General features: G+C 38.7%; 1 long non-coding RNA gene across 1 annotated transcript; it reads left to right on the top strand.

Moving 5' to 3' along the window:
• The first annotated feature begins 2,200 nt into the window (after positions 1-2,200).
• Positions 2,201-6,007, top strand: LOC144981321 (uncharacterized). The gene is made up of 2 exons (XR_908638.4): positions 2,201-3,751; positions 4,200-6,007. It is a non-coding gene; the product is annotated as an uncharacterized LOC144981321 (long non-coding RNA).
• The last annotated feature ends 286 nt before the right edge of the window (positions 6,008-6,293 follow it).

Genomic DNA, 6,293 nt, shown 5'->3' with positions numbered 1-6,293 from the left:
TGACATTTAGCACCAAGCCTTTTCCAACTGTAGGTGGCTGACATCCGCTAGTAATCACTAGAGAAAGAAAAAGAAGCCCTTCCCTGCTCGTCCAGTGTGAACCCCCTGGGCTGAATGCGCGTTAAATACCTGGTTTATATGTAGCTTAAGAATCCCCTCTGTGTCCCTGGATCAGACAATGTAGAAGGAAAAGTCAAAAACATAAGAGATGGATCACTAGTTTGACCTTTTGAACTCTCTTCTCTGACAAAAAACATCGACTTTTCAAAAACATAAAGATAAAAATGAAGGAAACCTTAGAAAAAGAAAGAAGATAAAGAAATTGTCTCCTACTTTCAGGATTTACAGCTGTGGGGGTCATCAGTGGATGTAGAGCGGGATCAGAGTAGTGCAAAACTCCCCTCCACCCTCCTGTCTTTTGCAGCACTGCTGCTCCCACCCATTCTTGTGCTCTCTGTTACTGTATATGGATCAAACCAGGTCTGTGTGCACATACAGCTGAATACGTTCTTTCCTCTGACGTCCCATGGAAAGAAATGTTCAGTCTGTTTCTTTCGGTGAAAGGACACACATTGTGAAACAGAAATGGATTTAAAGGTCACATCACTATACATCTTTGTGCTGAAAGAGAACTCAGGTTTTTTCCATGATTTTTCTTTTTGTGACCTCACAAGTTGTTTAGTCTTAAATGATCACCTACTTTAAAATGCACAGTCATCATTCGCAGAATGCATCGCCTATGCATTTAAATGACAGATATTTTTAGGTATTTCTAGAAACAAAGATGTATTTTTTTTCTCTCACAGATTCCACAGGAAAATATTGAATCTTGATGTACGTGTGAGGAAAGCGAGTGTGTGTTTGTTTCCCAGCAGTTCACCTGTGCTCCCAATAAGAAGTCACAACAGTCTCAGCCTGAGAAGGCAAGCAGGCAGGATGTTTTTGATGAAGCAGTGGGCTTAATTTAGTCCCAGGCATTCTCAGTATCTGTCACCCAACCCCAAATGATCTCAACACACAGTGCAGAAGGTGTTAGTGAGTGCGAGTGTGTTTGAGCTCAAATTCATCCAGGGAGGGGGCATATAAATTCAAAAGTTGTGTCAACATTGGTCTGTAAGGAAAAAAAAAACTACAACCAGTAATTTAAATACAATGACATATACTTTTTTTTAACTTTGGGAATGACAAAGGTTATAGAGGTGCATCAGACACCTCTTTATGTAATTAGGAATACTAAGTACTAAAAGAGAATAATCTCATTAGCCCAGCCAAAAACCCACAATCTTGATTTGTTCTAAAAGATCTGGCTTTGTTTTAGCTCTTTTTGGGCCAGCAAAAAACCAAACATTGCCAACAAACCAGCAAAAGCAAGAGGAGAAGGAGTGCCAACAACCTCTGCCAAAGACTTTAGTTTGCACCCTGCGTTCTTTTTCCTATGTTCACATTTTCTGCCTACTCCTTTGAATAACATAGTTTTTCTGCATGATAGGAGAGCGTTTTCCAGAGAGGTAGACATTTTCCTCATTTTTTCCAGATTTCTCTGGCCGCTTACTTTAGTACCGAAACCGATTTGACTTTTTAAAATCTGGTGTCATTTTGTCCTCATTATTTTACTCTGGACTTTTAATGAACATGTAAAGACTCGCCTAACAGCTGCACGCTAGGCAAAGAGGTGAGCAAGGTGGCCCGTAAATGAAGGGAAAGCAGGACCACACAGCAGGGTGGTCAGGTTGTCGGAGTCCATATTTAAACTCTGGGTCAGAGTCCTGGTCATGACCTCGCTCTCACTATTGCTGAACTGTGGCCTCCACTGCGCCCCATGTCACGTTCAGCTCAGTCCTCCTCCGTCTTTGTCTCCACCAGCTCTTTATTTAATTTTTTTATTTTATTTTTTCCAAAAAGGTGCAAGCTTAGCCACAGACAGGATTACTGTCTGCCTGTGTGGTTTTTATATGTAAACTAGCATCAAGATCAGTGCTTAAAATCACACAAAGAGAGAGGGGCCTGGCTGCAGACAACAAGATGGCATCGGTCATCATCATCCGGAGGCAGAAATTACACAACTTTAGGAGAAAAGAAAGGTTTTTGTTTTTTCCTTTTATATATTTGATTTATTTTTAACGTTTAAACCATCATTGGGTCATATTGTCATGTTTTTTTTTATTCAATGTGTGCTTTATTTTGTAGGTTTTAAGCAGAAGTTAACTTTTTTATTTAACTTTTTACTGAGAATTTCTTTTATTTTTTAATAATAATAATAATTATAATAATACATTTTATTAATAAGGCTACTTATGCTACTTTAATCTTCAGAAGAAGACTCATCGAGTTTGCAGCGGGATTGGATGTTGCTTTATCCGGTGCCTCTTAAATACAGCGCATTTTAAAAGTAAGATTTAAAGCTTATTGTTTAGAAAAACTTTAATAAAACCTAAATAGAGAGAAAACATGAATAACTGTAACCCTTTCAAAACTCACAATTAAAATGTTTTCAGAATTGTTACAAAAGCTTAAAATGTGAATAAACAGGAGCTGTTCAGGTTTCCAGAACAAAACAAAGATTTAATGAGCAAGATGAGCTTAGAAAGGGCTTAAAACAATGATTTTATTGATTTCAAAATTTCAAAATTAACACTATTACAATTGAAGAGTTAAAAAAAAAGAAACCAATAACTTATATTTAAGCTTAAAACAGGAAAAACATTAACCTTTGTGTTTCCAGTCAACATTTGTTGAGTGATATGGGGGGACTTCAAGTCCCAGTGGAGGACCTGTGGTTTTGACCGATTGTGTCTGATCTTGTTTTTTGCAAAAACAAGATATTTGGGGTCAACTTGGAAAGGCAAAAGTGAATTTCAGTTTTTTTCTCTTCCAATTAGAAACTTGAAAAAACATAGATGCAAAGGTTGAATGCTCACTGGCAGAGTTATTTATGTATTATTATCCACCCATTCAGCTTTTTGGGTTGTAAGAACTTACTCCCATTTTTCTGAAAAACAGAAGGACATTCTGGGCTTCATTTGTGCAGATGTGATCCAAAGACCTAAGGAGAAAATAATTTGTGTCCATATGAGCCGGATGTGTTTAGGAATGTATGGCTCACAGATGTTGGATCTGATCCTTAAAAACCGACATTTTTCTATGTTTAGATGTAGATGTGATACATGAATCTTTTGTTTTCATGCATACCATGCATGTCTGTCTTTCAACGTTTTTTATTGTGCATGTGTGAAATGCACAGGGCACATTTTGGATTGTATGAAGGGAATTTTTGAACAATAATTGTAAAAAAAGATTTTTGGGGGAGATTTTAATTTGTTATTTGGTCTTCTCTGCTGCCTGAAAATCTAAAATAAAGATGCTAAAAACAACAACAAACCGTCAGGATTTAAAATTTAGGAGGTGCCACATTGCTGCCTGGTCTGTTAGGCCCGTAGCAGCCATTCCTCACAGCGAAATGGCAAGCCCAGTACAAATCAACTGGAATGAATGTCAGTACAACCGTGCAGCTCAGTGGCTCTGAACCTTCTGCGAAGCGAATGGGGCTGCCAACAATAAGACACAATGATATTGTCCTGTTTTTCATGCTGGAGGCCTCCCAGTAAGGCGTTCTTGTGAATACTTCCTCCGCGTGACATGGACACAAGCCCACAACCGCCAGAGGAGCCGAGCTGCAGAGCGCCTCTGAGCCCTGCTGAGACCTGCCAGGCTCACTAGCTCTCCCTGCCAGAGGCCTCAGCTCCCAGTCAAAGTGAGTTACAACCCATGCTTTTCACACACACGTACACACACTCACGCACACATGGCCCGTGTGTGAGTGTGTGCACGGACGTGTGTGTTACAACCCATGCTTTTCACACACACGTACATGCACACACTCACGCACACGGGCAATGTGCAGGCATGCATGTGCGGGCACAGGTGAGAGACATCAATCATTCAAATGACATTATAAACAAATAATAACTCAAAAAGAAATTGAAAGTGAGCCTCCAAATACATATTATTTAATGAGTTATGATTCATCTGTAAGAAATATTGCTTGTCTGTTCGACCCATTTTAAATCTTCAACTTGTCTTTTATTCTTGTGTTTGATTTGGAGCCGACACACATACCACCCCACACACAGACTATGTGGCATTTGGAGTCAAGATAAAAGTCCATGTGCCAGCACTAAAGTGGTTATGTCCTCCACCAGAGAACCTCCAACCGGACGGTGTAGCCCTGGAATCAAGATCTGATTCAGCTGGACTGATCCGTCTGGGTAAACATGATGATTGGGAAATGTTTTCATTAAGTGTTTAGCAGACCCTGCGTGGATGTGAGGCTCAGTGCGCCATGATCAGCAGAGGGCAGAGACACAGTACATGACATTACAGCCAAACGGTAAGTAAGAAGAACGCGATCTGATGAGGTCCTTTAAAAAAAAAGAAAGAATTCTCTGGTACAATTAAATCCTTTTTTGCTTTTTACATTGAAGAGGAAATGTTTTTGCTAATTTACTGTGTGTAAATGTCATTTCTATTGATTGCATGATGTTGAAAGCTTAAAAATAAAATCTAAAATGTTTTTTTTCTTTTTTTGAAAATAAAGTAGTAGGTACTTGCACAAAGAAAAAAACTAATAAAAATGTACAGACAGTTTAGGATTTCCAGCTACAGATTCAAAGGGGTTTTGTTAGGAGTTTATTAGAAATCTGCTGCAGTGTCTTTCTGATCTGACAAAAACTGAATACTTCAAGGACATTGGTTTCTCACTCTTATTTAAAAGTCTGTTAGAAGCTGATTTATCAGGGAGAATGACTTAATTTTGAGGGGTATGTGCAAGACTGTCAAAATAACCAAAATACATTTTAGAGATTTCATTGAGAAGCTAAATATATCCCTTTTAGGGAAATTCTTTCAGACTTTGTCAGTTTTCCACCTCATGAAAGCAGCATCAGGATCCTCCTTCCTACGTTCAACAGCTTTGTCCATATATTATTTAATAGCTACAACTATAGAAACACTTGACACAGCATTTTGTATTTAATATATTCTATGTTTTTTTTTTTTTTCATTTTATGTATACATACATCTTGTTTATTCAACTTTGACCTCTTATGATTTTAGCCCCAGTGTTTCCCTGTGCGGATCCTTTATGGCAGGGCTTGCCAGCTTGGTCTGTGGTTGTTGCCGCGGTTACCGCCCTTCTGGGCCTGGGGTGTCCAACTTTGCTGCCTGATGGTTGTGGAGTGGACCCTATTGCTGTCCCGGTCTGGGTGGGCACAGTGGCGATCCTCCTGTGGCTGAGCTGGCTCCTGTTATGAAGAGCTTCCCAATATGCTGTTTCCTCACAGCAGAGCCAAGCCTTAAGTTACTTTCATAAGTATTCATTGTGTGTGGGGTTATGGGATGTATGTGTTAATAGAGCGGAGGGGGGAGGGTCTAGGGTGGGTTGGGTTTTTTATTTGATGAATCTCTCCTCATTCAGATAACTCCGTTTTTTGGCTGTCAGTGAGTGGATTCACTTGCCTCCACTGTCCTGCATGAGAGTTAGTTATCAGTTGAAGTTGTATACATTAATTATTGTACTTTGTTCTTTGTTATGTATTTTTTTTAACCATTTCATTGTCTGTTGTAGAGGAAGAAAAACTGAGGCTGGATTGACCAACATTCCCAGAGTTACAGATTCAGAAATCAGACTTCTTAGAATTAAAGAATAAGATTTCCTCCCAGTCTGTGAATGCAGCTTTAGCAATAGTGGCAGCTCTTTGCCAAAACTCCTCTTCCTTGGATTGCAGCGCTTCAGCACTTGTATGTTGCTGCTCAGCGAAAACAAAACAAATCCTGGATGGAACAAGTTTCTTTCCTTCCTTAAGCAAATTAAACGATTAGCTTTTAGTTTCCTGCATAATTGTGTTATGCAGAAAATCCTTTCAGAAGCACAATCATAATCAGTAACGGCAATTTCTACAGTTTTTCTACTGCTTTTTTTTGTTTTTTTAAATAAAAGTATTGATCTTAACTGGTCTTTTGTTTTTATTTTTTGTGAAACACTGTTCTTCTCTTTCACTTTCTGTTTCCAAAGCAAAAAAAAGGAATTTTGCAGCTGGATGATACCCAGGTTCCTGCTTGGAAATATTCAGTCCAAAAGGAAATGTATGAACAAGTCATTTTGGCTCTTTGCATCAGCAGTGATTTTCTTGCAAAAAAAGAATGCTACAATAACCCATTTTAAAATAAAAGTAGCAAAAACACTTCACAAGTTTTTCATAAAGCTGCCAAAAATGATTGTAATTCCAGCGCATTTA

Source organism: Oryzias latipes, chromosome 1, assembly GCF_053564925.1.
Source record: "Oryzias latipes strain Hd-rR chromosome 1, Olatipes_Hd-rR_3.1".
NCBI lineage: Eukaryota > Metazoa > Chordata > Actinopteri > Beloniformes > Adrianichthyidae > Oryzias > Oryzias latipes.
The sequence above is the reverse complement of the archived record's forward strand: the minus strand, read 5'-3'. Positions and strand labels throughout refer to the sequence as shown.